Genomic DNA, 19,271 nt, shown 5'->3' on the forward strand with positions numbered 1-19,271 from the left:
GCATGCAAAATGCCATAAAAAGATGGAAAAAGAAGAAATTTGAAAACCGCATTTGGTTTCAACACACACACACACACACACACACACATACACATAGACACACTGCATAATGTTTAAATATATATATGCATATATTATATTTATAAAATAGAGAAAATGCTGCAATGCTTTTTATGAAAAATGGGCAGATATGCATTTCAAGGATACAATTACAAAGCGAATAGACTCGCTTTTTACATACTCGGCCCACCCACCAGTAAGCCACAATCCATTCTCCGCACCTTTATAGCCTTTCCTCTTGCCAAAATGTTTAGTTTGAAAACAACAAACAACACACACAAAAACACAAACAAAAATGAAACGTGAGATGAAAGTTTACTTTGCCATGCCTGCTGCATGCTGCTCATCCCCCTGAAATCCTCCTGCCTCTTCTCCTCCTTTTTCGCTTATTGCACAATTAAAGTTGAAAATTTTACAAATATTTCGCCTTCATATTTCGCCCCTGACAGTTTATTATTATTTTTAATGAGGCATATTATAACTATAATCAGCAGAGCCCAGAAATATGAAAGCTGTAATCAGCAGGGGCAGGAGCAGGAACAGGAGCGGGGCCACAGCAGCAATGCAACCAGAGGAGAATGCTTGTTAGTATTTGTAGTTGCCTGTTTTTGACAGGGAAATTAAAAATTGTGACAGGCTCCATTGAAATATTTACTTATATACATTTCAAAATATGAAAGTGAAAGTTATCCTTGACATGGTAAATATATTTTTTGTTCTTTCTTTATGTATTTTTTATATTTTTTTGGTATTTTTGTTTCATGTTATTTGATGCGGGTGTTTTTCAAAAGCTTTATATACTATATTTATTTGAATGTTTTATAAACGGAAAATGTATTGCAGTTCTATTTATCATATTTTAGAAATTTCAGATTCTATCTAAGAACTAATAACCGATTAGTCTCAAAGATTAATAAAACTTGTGGAAAGACTAAGAAGTCAAATCAAAAATGAAAGTTTTGTATCTTAAGAAGCGTAAATTCTCAAAGTTTTAATAAGAGCATTCCATAAATTTTATTTAAGGGATTGCTAGGATATTTATGTTGCCTGATTTGGATTTTATAATAGTACTGTGACTGCATCTTTTATATGCTTTTTAGTCTTAAATCACTGCATCATATGCAAACTGTGGCAAAATATTAATTAACAGCATAACTGGATTTATTTTATGTATGTTATGAGTTTTTGTTTTATATACTTACATTTTATGATAGATTTCCCTGTTGCCACCGCAGTCTAGTTGCTCATAATTTATGAAAAGAATATATCCCTACACAAAGTCTCTGGAAAAGTTTCACATCATAAATTAATTTTCAATGTTGAGGCAAAAGTAAAAACCGTACAATGACATTTATTATAATTCAAAGTGGGAGATAAACAGTGAACGAGGGAGAGAGAGAGAGACGAGAATATATAATATGTGTATTCGTAATATATTAGGGTTGTCTAATGTCCTGAAAATTTCTTGCAGTGCACTGTACTTGTGTGTGTTTGTGTTAAGGGATGGGAGGTACATAAAATAGAACATAATATGCTAGTAAACATGGGAGAATGGCCCGCATCCAAGCAATTTGATCTCGTACAAACAATTTTCGACTGGGCATGGTACTGCTGGGTCAAAGGCAAAGGCGTTGCTTGAAGTTAGTATCAGGAGTATCAGGAGGAGTATGTACCATGGATATGTATATGTATGTATGTATATACATACATGAGTGCCAGAATAGCCAGGCAGCCGCAAGCCAGAAGCCACAGACATAGACACAATGTATGTATACCCTTGTCCACCTCCATTGGGGAGTTGAGATGTGCAGAGCCGGAACAGTATGACTATTATCCTTTGACCGCTTGTCGTGATGCTGCTTAACCTTAACCATAAATTGGCTAAATAGCCACGCAACATGCCAAGGGTTGACAGCCCGAGTAGAGTTGGTTCGGGGGCCAGCAACCGATATGTGTGGGAGAGTGTAAGTGTGTGTCTGTGTGGGTTCTTCCAATCAATTTATCACTTGAGCAGCAAGCAGACATAGCACCGAAAAAAAAACTAATAATTTGCCCTCCATTAGAACATTTATAAACAAAAGGATATTAGCGTGGACAGAAACGGGATACTCGGGCAAAGGGCAAAAGGTATTAGGGCGCACGTTATGGGGCTCATTGAATGTGTCGCCAAAAGATTTAATGGACCATGGAGTTGTGTGCACCATTATGATGATGATGACGATGCTGCCAAAGATGATGATGAAGTCATAGGTGGAAGTCTCGTTTATATATCGATATATTTGTATAGAAGTATATATATACATACATACGTATGTATGTATATACATTACATTATTTTCAGCTACGGCCACGTTCGCTGACCAAACACAATAAATCATAAAATAAAACTGAGCCAGAAACCTTTAGGTTTATTGATATTGTATGCATGTATGGCCCGTACGTATTACATGCCCTTGTTTATGTATGCTTGTAGGATATGACATTAATATTCATCAATTTTATACTTTCCCTTTGGGTATATTGCCTGGCCAATGTGCAAGAGAACATTACAGTCTTACATATGTGATATTTTTCAGTTTTTCTAATTTAAAAGAGTATTGAAATCTGTATATAAGTGTGTTGGTAGTTCACGATTTTAATATGATTAAGATTTTCAAAGTGTATGCAAAATTCATGGTGTGATTTGGATTTCACATGTGGGCTCCCTTTCCTATTTATCTTTACTGACTATAATTCTTTATATGATGCCAAAAACTTTCACTCACTTTATTGACTTTCAGCTGTGGCCTAACAATACATTTTCTTAGCTAGTTCTACTTGGGATAAAGTTTTACAATTTGTTTTTGTTTGCCTTTGCCCAAAGAAAAAACAAAAAAGTCACTAGTCCTGTTTGCAGCTATATTATGTTAATTTAGATTTTATGTGACTCGTCTGGTGTATTCAGTTAGTTCAATAAACCAAAATCCATAACTCATACATAACTAATGCAAAAGGGAAAGTTATTAGAGTTTGTCTCAACTAGAGATTACGTATACGCACCATCAGCCAGCAGCCAGCTACCATTCATTTTGAGTTCGTCCTTTGAAACACAGTTTGGGGCACAGGAAATGTGCGTTTTTATGCCTTCCACTCGCACATCAGACATATCAACAAATCGCTGGACGAAAAACGACTGCAACAAATCAACGGACAATTCAAGTGGAGTGTTTTGCAGGGCCCAGTTAGGCAGGTTGACAAATTGCCACTCACTTGTTATGGGCGGCAGGGCCAGAGGACCAGAAATCAGGGGGGACCCCAAAAGGCGTTTGTTTATTTGGTTTTCATGTCGCGCATGTTAAATGCAAATTATTCAAAATGCTTTTAACCTGTTAAGGCTCATGGCTTAGCACACACACTTACACGGGGATCCTTCGTTGACCTTTTTGCCCAGGACATCCTTGCCGTCATCGTCATGTGTAATTTCTGACATTTTGTTTTGCCGCTTTCTTTTATTTTCACAAATAAGCTTCACGCGATTATGTAAATTTTTTTTTTTGTTTCTTGTTTTTTGTAACAAATTTTCAGTGAATGAGTGAACAATTCTTTCTTGGCTCATGGTAAAAAAGGCCAGTTAACTTGACTTTCGGCTTAAGGTTTGGCCTATGAAACGTAGCTAGCCCTTTAGATGAATAAATTAGCAAGAGATTTTGTCGAGTCAAATGAATGGCAAATATATATTTAACTGCCAAAGCTAAAGGTACTGACAAATTGTATAGCCAAGATTATTCTTAGCATCTCGTATGTGAAATTATGAACTTTAAATAAACATGTTCTCAATTTTACTGAAAATATATCTTAAAGCAGTCATTGAGGTGGTAAGTAATAGTTAAACTCAAAAGAATTTCCCAATGTCTATTGGAAATTCTTTAAATGTGTTCTATTATGTCTTTTAACAAACTTCTAACAAAAGTCGAATGCCTCTGCACCCCACTCTTTTTGTATCTGCCACCCTTTTTGCTTCTATGTGATATATATTTGTATACATATATGCTTTATTAACAACAAACGTACATAAATAACTTAAACAATAGAAATAATAAAGTGCCCGTTGGTCATCTCCCACCCGACTACCATTTTTCAGTTTGTGTTTGTGCATTTGATATATTTCTTAATAAAAATATCGCACACACATAGTCCAACAATGTCAGCTATGGTAGAGCTCATGTGTCACGATGGAAGCAAATGAAAAATGATCAAAGTGAGTTGAAAGTGTGGAAAGAAGAAAAACTGCTGCACTGGCACAGATGCTGCTCCACACCAGGGACCTCATCAGTATATATGTACATACATACATGTGTATGTGTGGGTGGGTGCTCGCATCTCTTTTTATATATATGTCCATTCAGCAAGTGCAGTCAGGAAGGGTCTCATCTGTGGTAAGCATCAAGTAATCAGCATCTGTGACTCGAGTTTGTTTGGGGAGTAATTAGTTCCTTGGGCATTGATTTTTATGCTTTGCCAGCTGCTGCCACTATGGCTTCTCTTTCTGTTTAATTTCGCATGACAAATTGCTAATACGTCAAAGCTAGCGGCTTGACGAGATAAAAACGAAAAGAGCAACAAGAATTTATGTTTATAAAAGCCATAGACATGGCTGCCGCCGCCGCTGCTGTTAACAAACCCCATAAAACTCACATATATATCCCACAGCATTGTCTACACACCAAATTCTCTTCCTTCTGACTCTGATTAAGAAATATGTGAGCCGACAGACGCAGACACAAACACATAGCTCGGTGAAGTCCTGACTTCATTCTCTCCACAAAATCATAAAATAAGTATACGCCGCGTATGTTCCACCAGGCATAAATCATTCCACAAAGCCACCATTATGCAGAACGGCGTTACTCGTGGGTGGGCTAACACCACCTGTCTGCACCCTTTTTCGTGTACTTTTTCCTCTTTTTGATATGCCCCACAAAACATTCGTAAAAATGTTTATAACTTTTCAGCCGCAAAGCAATTACTTAAATGCAAATAATGCGAAACACTTTGTATGCCACTTCCGACCGTTTCTCACTTACCACGTCAGTTTATTTGAAAGACATTTTTGTTTTTCTTGGGGTTATCATATAAAACGCTACGATTAAGTTGATTGTTTATTAGTCATGGTTGTTAAATTGATGCAGGAAAGGCAAGCGGAAGTACGAAGCATATGCCAAAATATTGACTTATCGATAGAGATAACAAAATACTTTGGAAATTATCTTTCACATTGTTTAGGGCTTGATATCATTACGTATACGCCATGTCAGCCATGTATTTCATTTATTTCGTTTGATTGAAGAATATTGCTAAAGTGTTTATAGCCAACTTTGTAGACATTCTGGCGGCAGAAGAAAGTCGACTTTCTCTTTCCCATCGATCGATCCATCTGCCGCTGGGCAGCATAATTATTCCCATTAAACATAGCTACTCTCGCGAAATAGCTAAGACCCATTAAGAGAGAAGTAAGTCTTCTCCTAGAAATGTCAGTCGTCGCTTTGTAGTCACTTAACGGATGACAAAATACAATCCAATAAAATAAATGAAGTTAAATTTCTTGCGTGGCTTAGTCCTCTCTGCTAACCTTTAGTTACGATAACTTATTATCAAATGGCATTTCATATGCAGCATGAAAAATATTTCAGTTTCTCAATCTTTCAATTACACTCAAGTCATTCATAAGTTTGCCATTTTATGTTGATTGCAGTTTGAAAAACTTTTATTTTAATCTTTTGCCACTTTGCATATCAGAAAATCAGTGAAATGAATGTACACACCACTACATACATACGTACATACATATATGCTGCATATGACAGTTTTCTTGAACTTTCAGTCAATTTCATTTTTGTTTCATGGCTGCCACTTTCTGACAGGATTGCAATATTGAGACGTTGTATTCGTTGCCTCCCCATGTAGCAATTTTGGCCTTCGCCCTTATTTAGCCTCCTCTCCCCGCAATCATCTAGTCTCTCAAGTCGGAAAGTCAGTCAAGCGGACGAAAGGAAAATTCTTATGTAGTCGGCAGAGGCAAAAGATGTTGGCTGTTTTACAGTGAAACGACTGCTTGTTAGCGCTGATTTTATGCAGATTTCCACGAAAAATTTATGTAGAGCTATGCTACTGGGGGGAATACACACTATCTCCATTGTAACATTGGTTGTTCCAAAGTCAACGAGATGGGGCGGCACAGTTGGTCGGCGGACGGATGGCTAGGGTGGCGATGCAGAAGGATGCCAAAGTAGCGAAATAAGCATCAGCGACAAGCAGACAAAGTACACGAAGTGTTCGTTTCATTTCAAATTGATTTATGCACGGCTTTCTGTTTCATTCTGTACCGTACTCCCTACCCAATGCATCGCTTCTCTATTTTCCTGGATTTTCGTCCGTAGGAAGGGAAGTTTATATATGTTTGATTACTTGCTAATGTCATTTCATGAGCTAATCTTAGCTATAAGGATAAAGGTCACTAAAGTAACTCCAACCCAACTAAACCTAAGTAAATCGCATAGAATACTCAAAGAAAAGGTTGTCCTTCTGTCTTTCTGATATTGTTGTGTCTTTTATTAAAGTTAGTTATAATCTGCAAGTGTAGCCAACAATCATGATGAATTAAGAAGCACCAAAAATAATTTAATAAAATCTTCGCTGCTCAATCAACAAAGCATTCGAATATACTATTTATTTGCTAATTAGTAGAAAAGTTCTCGACCTCTAATCACACATGAAGACACACATACAAACAAACGCACTCACATGTTTATAAAACACGCACACACACTGACATGCAAATGTGATTCAAAACTTCCGCCATTGGCAAATTAATTAGGGGTTCGTTAAGGTCGAGTTTCACCCGTCAGACAGATTAGTCTGTTGTTGTTGCTGCTGCTGTTGCTGATGTTAGATTTTGTTGCTGAAGCGTACAAATTTTGTCGATGAGAGAAACAAGAGCAAGAAGAGAGTATGAGAATGGGAACTCATTGTGACTGTGAGGTTTTTGGCATATGTTAAGAGTATGGAAAATGGGAAAAGGGCGATTGGGCGTATATACCTACATATACATATATATAGAGATGGAGCAGAACCAGCCTCGCCTCTCTATTAGGCGCCATAATTAATAGCAGCTTAACTTATAATTACGGTCACCAAAACCACAAGCACACATTTTAGCCTAATAGTTGAGGTAGTTTAGTAATTTATTGAGGGTTTTCGAATCGAGGGTTGAGTTTGATTTGGGTCCGATTAAGAGACATATGTAACTGCAATTAGCGAGAGATAGAATGACAAAGAACAACATATTCTGACTTGCGAAGGCACAGAGACTGGAGCAAAAATATAAGCAGTGTACGTGCCTTAATAAAATATTAGCTATTGAGACACAATTATTGGATTACATGCTAATTGCGTGTCACCATTCAATTTTGTGTATTTATATATTCCAAGAAAATTATTATTAAGCTTAGCTTGCCACATCAAATAATCAGTTAAAGACAAATTTAGCTTAACTTAATCCTAGACAAGCAATTATATTTATAAAAGCGATATAAATTTGAATAAGTTTATCAAAAAGCGTCAAAATAATAAGTAGCTTGTTTACCTATACAAAGCCTTCAGTTGAGTCTTAGGCTAAATTATTTAAGTATCTCAATTGATTTGTCAATATTTATCAATGGGACTTGTTGAGTTCTTGTCTTCCTTAGAAACTAACAGACAAATAGAATTGATGAGCATTTTGCTATGATCGTCTACGACGAGTTTAGTCAACACTTAAACAAATCTCATCTCTTTCCTATCAATTTTGATGAAAGATATCTTAGGTTTTGCAGTAATAGTTTTGTATTATTATGTTGACCCAATTGTTATCTATGACGAGTTGCCTAGTGACCAATATACTCTGTCTTCAGCCACGTGCTGTAATTCATTTCAATTTCCGTAATTTTTTTGCACACAATGCGATAAGTTGCCATATCATTTTTGTTTTTATTTTGCTCTCTACATTTTTGGCGACACAGGAAAAGAAACTTTTGAAATAACTTCAAATGCTTTGGAGAAAAAAAAAAAGAAAGCGCAAGAAAGCGTGGGATATAAAGAAATCCTGAAAGTGGGCAAAGTGTTTTTGCGCTTTTAGAAGGCAACTAAGCGCGAAAAGTTTCCCTTTTTCCAGCGACATCGAGGACCACGAGCGGCAGTGCCAGCATGTGGACGAGAACAAGGCAGACAAGGACGAAGCGCAGCTCTAAATAAAATAAATTCGATTCGCATTTGGGAGGGTAAGCCTCCGCCGACAGGCCTCAGGCCTGAGTCCCTAGACTTGCCAGTTCCCTTAATATCCAAAAACACCCAGCCCCCACCCATTCCCTCCACTCCACTTCCACTCTCCACAACAATCAGTGGCATTTTCTATTCTTCCTTTCCATTTCCATTTCTTCGCTCGCTGCCACATTAATTTCACTTCTTATAAATCTCGCTAGATTTTCTCACTGCCCAGTTTTTTTCTGTTTCTGCCTCGTTTTTTCCCCCGTTTTCTTGGTTTCTTTCTTGCCTCCTTGCCGTTTTCGCTTTCAACGTCGCTGTGGCATATAAATTCAAGTCTCGTGGCTTTAAAATTTCGTTGATTTTAATTTCAATCATATTTCATTCCTTATCAGTTGCTGCTGCAATGGCGGGAATATATTGTTGTTTATTTGTGTGCTTGCTTTGTGTCATATTTTCAATTAGTGTCAATACTTTAATCGCATTCGATTAGTATCAATTTGCTTGGCCAATTATTCACTGTAAAGAAGTGAGCCAACAAAACAAAAACCAAAATGATTGTTTGCCCACCATTTACTGGTAAATATTGACAACAAAAAAATGTAATTTAGGCCACCAACGCATAAAGAACCATTCACTTTAGTTCGGCTTATGGCTAACATAAAAATTTCGGTACGGTGCACTGATGCAGAGCCATGGGCATGGCCAAAAGTATGGTGATGGGATCGGTGGAAAATTCTATAGCCCTGCCATAAACTAAATAAATGTAAATATTTATATAGACATTTACATATTTAAACTGAATGTGTGTGCAGAACCACCCAAATATTTGTCTATTCAAAATGTAAAAAATAGATTCTATATACTCTATTTGAAAGCAGAGCATTCAAGTTTGGTAATAAATAAGCAATCGCAAGTCTACTTTAGGGCATCGTCCTTGGCGATCAAGCTTACACAGTGGCAAAAGATAGCTTTAAAGCCTTAAAACTAAGAAGATTTATTCAAGATAAGTTTGAATTCAGCTTAGTAGTTATCTAATAAAAAAAAACTAATTTGGAATCTAGTTTTTTTCGTATATGTATAAAATATTTCCATATGTGTAAAATATTTCCACCGGAAAGTATGTTAAAAGTTCTCTAACTACTGGAATAGATATCTTAAATTTTTATTTTGATATGCATTTAAATTGACGACAGCAAACTAATTTAAATTCATTCCCATGCACAGGTTTGTTTCTTTTTTTTGTATAATTTTTTTTTTGTATGTGACCAAGGTAACAGTAAAAATATGTTGAAATTTGTATAAAAAACAATTGGAGCAAAAAGTAAAACGACAAACACAATATTTTGCTGTCAATTGCAAGTGAAAGTTGATAAAATTTCCATTGATTCCGAAAAATAGAGCAAAACAAGCGAACGATCCTACTAAAATGATTGGATGTATAAATGGGTAAGAACCAAAAAACTCGTAAAAATCGCCCCAAAACGTAATCAAAACAAACAAAACTATAAATTTGCAATCCATAAAAGCACTTTGATAGACAAATAAACAAATGCTTCTTTATATACCTACACAAAGACAAGCTATACACACAGATTGTGTGTTTGTTAATCATATTAAAAGCCTAATACCAATATTAATACGACTTAAAAATGGTTTCACCACTAAACCCAAAGACGACAAGTCAAGTAGCTAGTATCGACATCATTTAAAGCCTTCTTTTTAATTTAAGACTTGATTTTTGGCCCGTATTTATATAGATGATGTTTTTCTTTTTCCTTCATATACCTACCTGCAAATTTTAGAGAGAATTCTATCAGATAAACTTTAGCTAACGTAAGGACTAGAAACAAATCATTAGACTTATAAACGCCTTTATGCTAAAAGTAGACAATGAAGTGAAAAGTTGTATAATAAATATTAAAGAATTTTATACAATCGGTATGTTTTTTTGATGTAAATTCTTATACCTATATCATAATTTATAGCTGGGTATTATGTTGCTTTATTTGAACAAGAATACAGAGTTGAACTTTTTGACAGATTCATTGCCATTGGCCTGTCCCTGCTTCACATATCTGTAAATTTATTCACTTATGTGTACAATATTTTAACAAATACCAATATTTATATATGTACATGTGTATATACATATATATCTATACAGAAAAAGCAACTCAAATAACTTCACTTCCATGCCCCCCCGGCATAGATGGCATATGATTTGATTTGGTAAAAAGTACTCCAATTGAGGGGGGCCTACATCAAAACTGACGTGTCTGCCGTTCGAATTTTTATAAATCATTTGCAGTTTCAATAGCATTTTTGTTGTGGGTCTTCCTTTCGTTTTTTTGCGTTCCCGTTTAGCCTGAATGCGGAAACGAACCAACGACTGAACGAACTCTTGGTGGCGAAAAAGCCACAAAACACATTCATCAAATCCGCAGAGTCATTCATCATGGGTAATATATTTGACATTGTCAGTGATGGATAAATACTACCACTATGTGTCCTCTGCTAGATGGGGGCAGACGGGAGCAGTATGACTACAACTACACGGACAACGACGATTGAGGCAAAATATATATTTTGTTAAAACAATACATAAAGTGTGCAGATGTTGCAGGCCGGAAGGAAGGAAACGTATCGTCTGCACATTAAGCGCAAATTTCACATTCCAAACGAAAAGGCAAAAAGAAAAATTTACGTTTAACCAACTACAAATAAGCTAAAATTATCATAGAGTATCGTAGAATTCTAACTTTGCGGTCGGAACAATCGATTCTAGCTTCCTGCTTGTTAAAGCCGAGTTAGTTATAACATCAACAGCAACCCATTTTAAGTTTAAAGTTTATAAAAAACAACCGCTTCACATATATGAATTAAATTTGTTGGTCTTTTTCCCGAGAACTTTTGAGCTATTCATTTTATTTTTTTATATACAAGCAAAACACGAACTAATTGCAAACGCATTTCTCATTTCCTATCGCAATTACGAAACTTAATTTTCCATTTTCTTTTAGTTTTTCTTTTCTCCAAACAGCTGCAATTTCATTTAGCAACTACAAATATTATTGTTTTCCCTGTCTTCTATGTCTCGCCTTCTTTGTTCTTTTCTCTCGGTCTCTCTGTCTATTGTTGGTCATAAAAATTAATGGCACAAACGAATGAAAGATAAGTTGAAGAGAAATTCGCTTGCAGTTCATAAAACTGTTGAAAATGCTAAATAAATAAAGTGACGACGAGAAGGAACAATATAAATAGTTAAAGCATAAAGGATCAACAAAGGAGTTGAATGGCGTGGAAGAAAAGGTGGGAATGGAACTAGTTAGGGGAATAAACCAGGACGAATATATTACGCACCCACAGTCGAAGATGGCACGTTCCTGTAATAATGGCTGGTCAATTTTAATGAGAATACGTAAGAGTTCTGCCCAAGGACATGGACGCACATTTATAACCAAGAGGAAATGATGTGCTCCCCACTCTCTCTCTTTCTCTCTCTCTCTCATCATTCACCCGCTCAACGCATTTTGGTCTGATAAGTCCATCTGGCCAATTGGTAAGAGTCTGGGAGCCTGGGAGCCTGGGAGGTGTCTGTCAGTAATGCCCGACTCCTTTGGGAGTCAGTTTGTATGAGTGTGTGTGTGTGTGTGTGTATATATATAATGTGTGAGTGTCCTTCGTAGAAGAATAATGTAGCGGTAATTACATTAACTGCACTCATCCCCTACCCATCATCTGAAACAGCCAGGGAAATGTTGTTTATTGAAGGAAAAGCCAAAGTGAAACTATTTTCATTAAGATTGAAATATGTTTATTATGGTTAAAGATTGTATAGGATGGTAAATATAGTATAATTGTGTTGGTATTTGGTGGAGAATAATTGTTCATTTCGGTCTGTTCAACTCCGATAGAGCTCAACCAATGCGAGTTTCATAGAATTGTGTGGTTGGACCATAAAGATAGTCATTAATCAAAAAGTAAGCAATACGTTGATGGGTCTATTAGAAAAGTCAAAATGTATGTAACTGGCAGATGAAAGGGTGGCAACAGTTAATAAAGTAAATATTTTGGATTGATGAATTTAAAGTAGAAATTCCCCTTGGCATAGATGATACAAATAGCCTAAGGATAGCTTACAATAATACGATTTTGGTTCGCCAATCACTTTCTGTGATGAATTAACTGCTCCAATAACCCGTTCTCTGTCATGTTATTTCCGTTCGATCAGCCCAACCCCAACGACCTTTCTCCTGCCTCTTTCCATCTTCATCTGCAATCGGAGATGTGGCCAATATGTTGTTTCCCCCACATTGGGCTAATTTCGCAAGCGTCCGCTAATCCTAAGCTAAAAACAATTACATTACTCAAACTCAAGTGGCAAGCCTCTGGGGTTTTGGGTTACTAACAATGAATGGCAATAATGGGCGACACAGGGCGAGGGGATGTGAAGTCGCGTTGAGGGAATCGCTGGGTGCTGGGAGAACAGCAATAATCGGGCAACGCACTTAACAAAATTTCAAGCAATTAAATCTTTAAATCGCATTTAAAAGCTGTTTTACCCACAATTTTCTCTGCTCTTCTTCGCGTTCTTCTTGTACTTTCTTCACAGTTTTTCTTTGCCTCTTTTTAGCGAACTAATTATAAAACGGATGCGCTCAAAAAAAAAAGGAAAACAGAACCGAAAAAAGGACAGCTAAATGCGACGCGGCCGGGCTCTAAAATAACAGTATTTTGCATAATTGTTGACCCAGAACCAGGCCAGAAAAGAGGGGCAACAACAAAATAGCAGACAAAATATATATATAGCCAAAGAATGTAATTTTACAGCTAGGATGATATTTCTTCTCACAGCTTCTTCTTTTACGTTTTCAACTTGTTTTCTCGTTTTCTTTTTCTTTTTTCTCTCTGTTTCAGTTCTTTTCTTTTTGCTGGCCACTGATTTGTAATTAGGAAACGGCCGCCAACTGTCGCCTTGGTTGCACAGCCACGCCCCATTTACACCGCATCTGGGCGTTGGTGGCTGGAGGCATTAGCGCAACGTTAAATGCCCAAGTGCCATCTGCTAAGGGATGGGTCCAACCCAACTACCACACTTTAGCCACTCAAGATAAGAAAATGCGGCTCGAATGAAGGTTTCCCTTGAATTTCGAATCCCTTTAAAATGTCATAGATTTGAGTTCACTCTATAAAAAAGGAATATACCCCTTGCAGAAAGGGTATGAAAATGGTAACGGGGGTTAAATTAAATGAATGAACGAAAAGTGTAAAGCAATGACGCCTCATTCTTTCAATTCCCCACTCGCTCACTTTTTTATTTTAACCATGTTCCCCGTGGCAAGCATACTCTGAGACTTTGGCTTTCAAGCATTTTGCGGCTTTTCACTGCTGCAGTAAAGTTGGCAAAAAAAGTTTGTTAAACAAAAAAACAAAAAAAACAAAAAAAATGAATTTTAAAATTCAGTTTTGCCCTTTTCTTGGACTCCCAGGTCGTTGCCGTTGCCATCTTCATGGCAGTCGTTTTGGACTCCTCCGTTCAAGTAGGAAATGGGCAAAAATTGAAATTATTTCATGTCCGGTGTCACCATTTTGTCCTGCTTCCGGTTGGCACCCTTTTTCGGTGGCAAACTTTAATCCCTTTTCGGCCATTGATGCAGAACTTTCTTGTGCCCTGAACTTGTACGCAATTCAAAGGAAATTTCATAAATTTTCGGGTCGAATATTTGGGCTCTGATTGTTGTGGGAGCTGTTGCATATTTCCGGTCCTGTCTTATGAAACAAAAATTTACATTATTTCATTAAATTTTGCATATTTTTTTGTTGAACATTTAATGCATTTTTATATTCCATAAACTTTGATATGTCAACATGTTGCCATTCATCATTGCTAATACAGTTTAAAAGTCTTTTTGTAATAAATAATGAAAATAATTTCGATTTGACGTTTGTCAAGAAATGAAAAAGATTTACTTTAATATCTTTTGGCCTGAAATGTTATTAAAAAGACTCTTTCAACAAAAATCTTTGACTGAATTATAAGAAAAATAATCTTAAACTTAAACATATTTACATATACATAGATTCCATCATCAATATTCTATAGTTCAATATTACAACTTTTACCATTGTTTGTTTTGTTGTCAATATCATTGCAGCCTCATTTATTAGTTTAATAGTTGTTTTCTTCTATATACAATGATCTTGTTTAACTACAATGATTGATTTTAGATATCTTATTATTGAGATAATTTAAATATTTCTTTTAAGTTATGCTTATTAAAGAGCATTTCATCTATTGACATAATTAAAAGGAAAGGCCATCATCACAGGACCGAGGAATCGAGGACGAAGTGCAAATGGTTGAAAAATGAGTTAGTCAAACAAGCCCAAGGCCATACGATGGAAGAGGCGAAGGTCGAGGGGGGCTAGAAGAGACTCAAAGTAGAAAAGTAAAAAAAAAGAAACGAAAGCGTGAGCAGGAAAAGCAGAACAGAAAAAAAGAGTCCCAAATGAAAATGAGGCGCGCAAAAAGAGGACACGATGCGAAACGGGATACCCTTCCCTATGTGAGCTTTTGTAAGTGTGTGTGTATGTGTGTATATATGTGTGGGGAGTGGACAACTATAGCTCTGTAGAGCATCCCCAATCCCCCCATCCCTTCCCACCACTCCGTATCCCGGTACATGGCCAGCACCGCGTGGCGCGCTAATTATGATGAAAGATTTCTGCATCTTTTAGCGTTAATCCATTTGGAAAATTAGAAATGAAAATTTAATGAAATTTCCACCAACTTCTACAGCATTTCCACACGTTTTTCATTCTCCTTTTTCATATTTTGCCTTGAAGGCAATTAGATTTTTTCCCCACGTTTCGCATAAGCAAGAACTAATAATTGACCCAGGCAACCATGGGAAAAGCCATATATACATATTGAATGCGTTATATAGATAGATATCCCGTTAAGTGTTAAAATTTAACATTTCAGTTAAGGTTTCTCATTGCTTGGCAATGACAATTTGTTTTAGCAATTTATAAGTTTCGTTTAGTTTTTATTCCCCCAGTGCTAAGGACTTCTTCATAAAACATGTTTTTAATTACCCATTCGCCATCAGCAAGGACATTGCCAGGGATAGGGCAGATGACAGGACAATGGCACAAGCAATGTATAGCAAATACGACAAAGAAAACAATTAAAAATGTCGTAATTGTCGCATTAATGTTTTTCTGATAACTTGGCAAGTGGCCAGGCAGCCCAAGCACAACGCAGCAAGGACTCCTCCTAATTGCAGGCACGCAAAGCAATTTCGAGTAAAAAATAATTCAATAAAATTTAATTAAAGGCCATTAAACATTACAACAATTTTAACAGTCAAATATCATGCAAGGTCTCAACATAAAAAATACAACACCAACAAAAAGAGAAACCAAAAAAAGAGAGAGGACAACAAGAAAAACTTTTTAACGTTTTTTTTTTTTACTTTTCGGGTCCAATGTGTTCGGTCTGTCATAAAACATAACCAGAGGCTGTAGTTAATGGCTTATCCAATGGTTTTCTAGCCGGACTAGCTTTCGAATCGTTAACTGCACTTGTGGCATCGGCATAGCCATAGCCACTCTCTTCACTCTCCGCTCTGCATCCTTCATACCCTATGTCCCTTGGACATGTCCTGCGTATGGTTTGATTTGCTTTCCGAGACCCAAATTAAATGTTAAAATTGGCCGTATCAACAAAGCAATTTGATATCAAACTAACCACCCATTCAGGAGTTTGCACTATCCTAGAATTTGCACAGATGACAGACCTGCAAACTCTGTTTAAATTTATAAAAATGGTTTATATTTCATGGCTTGTATTTATACACTGGTTGGAATGTTGGAATTTTCTGGCAAAAAACATTCTCTTCAAAGTCTCAAAGATATGATTTTTAAAAATAATTTAGTTAAATGCTAACAGTATTTAAGAATTAGTTCACCTTCCAGTTTTAATTGCTAATTGGTAATAAACAACTCCATAAACTAGCTCCTCATTTCCAATGCAAGTCCTTATAATAATTTAATGGCCTTACCCACATATTTCTTACACGTTTCTATATCAAGTGGCTGCGGTTTTAGTTGAAAAACTTTGGCGCCCAATCAAAGTCCTATCTCTATGTGGCCTTGTTCATGTGTATGTAGGTGTGATGTTTATATGTGTTGGAGCATCCCTTCGTGAAATGGAAGTGACATCATTAACTTTTTCTTGGCTGATGGTGGGAATCGGCTTCGATGCAACTATAATGCCCTTGTTGCTACCTTCAGTTCTCCGTGTCATTTTGTCTGGCTCTGACTCTGGGTCTTGGCCGTGGTCTAGGTCGGAGTCTGCTTAGTCAGAGTAAAGTGTCTAAAAAAGTTTCTTTTCTGCCATGGTGGGCCATGCAAGTAGTCTGCAGTTTGCAAGGACTACATCCTGCCTTGCCTTGCACATCCTATGCCGCCTGCATCAACTTGTTTGGTCCTTATTGATTTGTATATTGGAAACTTCATTACAAGTTGAGTGTTATAGGTAGTTTGGGGCGTAGTTTATTTTTAACTTTTTATTTGCCCAGAGAAAAGTTGAGTTGGTTTATTTATTTGCTTGTTTTTTGTCTTCCTTTTTTTGGTTCTGTTACAGGTCAGTAGTTTATTTAGGGCTATTTGTTGCATGTACTGCGAGTTAGAGAAAAATTGTTAAACTCGATTTTAAATTAAGTGAGAGAGAAATGGAAAACATTTTTAGAACTTGGATTTAAATGTGAATTATCTTACTGCATCGACTTGCATACAATTTTAAGGAAACATTTGATTCATTTTGAGAACGAAAGAGGGTAAGAATGAATGAATGAATGAAGAAGCGAATGAATGACTAAATGGCTGGCCCCAAAAGTTAACCAAGCAGACATGATTTTGAACTTGTACACGACATGCCGACCAACAACTGGCATGCGGACCTGACATGACAAATATATAACACACCATGTACGATGGCATGCAAATGCTTCTCTTGGTAGGTGGGCGTGTCCCACACAAAAGGCTTACTTACAAGAGGGATTCCCGCGAAGTGGCCGACTTTCCGTTATTCATATTTTAGCAACCCCAACCTCGTTATCCGCATACAATGGTCGAGAACTGCAAGTTCCTAGAAGAAAATTCTTACTATAGAAAAAAATGGTTTCAATTGAAATGGACTTTTCTTTACTATAGGTTAACAGGAATGTTAACATCTATTCTGTATAAAGAAATGGTTAAATGGGTAAATACTTGCGGTTATAATTTGTCATGGCTTGTCCACACTTTGTTTCGTCTTTCGTAGCAATTTGAATTGTTGCTTATGCACTCCCGAGTCTGGAGTCCAGGCTCATCACTGTCAACGCTAGCTGCATGATTTCACCTACTTCTACTTTCCCACGGTCTCTAAAGGACGCCCCTGCAGAATTCCACTCCTTCGGAATGGCTCAGATGGCATTTGCTACTTATTTTTGTTTTGCCCAGCGGCAACTGTATACCAAGTGGCCCCGTCTCCCAAGCAAAATGAGGGGGGTCTAATCTTACATCGCTGCATATCGAGGTTACAACTTGACAATAGTTTAACATGACTCTCATGTGGGGTGCGTGGAGGGGCATAGAAAGGTCTTTCTAGTCGCCGAATATATGCCAGGGCTTAGCCTTATCCTTAGCCCGTTGCTGTCCCAGTTCGTGACCTAAATTATATGCACAACTATATATATAAGACGAGTCAATGTGTGTCTCTGTGTGTGACTGGGTGTGTGGGAGTGTCTTTTATTCTTCCTCTTCATCGTCATCAGCATTCCTGGGGAATGCGGATTGCAATTCCAAGTGTCTCCAAGTGTCTTTCCTCTTAACCCCTCAGCCACTTCGCCAGAGATGCCTTATACAACAAATCAGCATTTGCTCGTGCGCAGATTTTCGAGGTTAATGCGTGCAAAAGTTTGAAATTAGTAAATTTCCTATCTTCAGTTTACACCACCTCGCTTTCTATCCACCCCCTCAATTCACTTTACACCATTTCCTTTCTTTTTAGATATACATATTTGTATGTAAGTGCAACTAATTTATTTGTATTTTGTAGACAAAAAGCCAAGAGCAGCAACACTCGTTTAAATTAAACTTTTTGACCTAAATTTATGCTTAGGAACTTGATATGCATTTCGCTTTGGAAATAGTTTTATTTTCCTCTTCTCGTAACATCGTTTTGTTGTGTCTTTGTTGTTCATGGAGTTTTCCTTTGGCTTTTTGCGTAATATTCTAAAAAGCAAGCACATACGACGTGACAGTATTTTGTAATTTCTTGCAAGCAAAATGAGTTCATTTCAAGTGACGGAGAAAGAGAGAAGAAGGACAAAATGCACTTCAACTGGTGAGCCTTTATAAGGACATTGCTTTCGTTTTTCCGCAGTGTTTTGTGGTCGATGACAGCAGAACCCGCCGACCATCCATCTGGCCAGCCACGTGCAAAAGTTGTTTTCAATTAAATTGGATTTCGGTTTATTTCAAAAGGCTTACAAAGATTTTATTGAACGTGTTGGTCCTTACATTTCTAAGCGTAACATGTACTGATATCTTTGAGACCTTTATCCTAGTGTCTTCCTTTTATATAATCGAAATTAAAGCTCCTCGAATCTGTTTAGCACTTTGATCGTATTCTGAAGAATCTTAGTCACCTAAACTAAGTAGGACAGCTATTCAGTATTATTACTATACTAATCAGTTGATGAAAAACATTTTAATGCCCCAATTCAAGAGCAAAAGTCGACGTTTTTTTAATCATGAAACAATGCTTGGAATTGCCTCAAAAACCCATTTAAAATTCCTTCTCTATGAGGCTCACTTTTAGAATCAAAGGACAAAGTGGTAGCATTGTGGTCTTTGAAATTGCGAAATGCAAATCTGCCACA

Source organism: Drosophila tropicalis, unplaced genomic scaffold (assembly GCF_018151085.1).
Source record: "Drosophila tropicalis isolate 14030-0801.00 unplaced genomic scaffold, ASM1815108v1 contig_878, whole genome shotgun sequence".
Lineage (NCBI taxonomy): Eukaryota > Metazoa > Arthropoda > Insecta > Diptera > Drosophilidae > Drosophila > Drosophila tropicalis.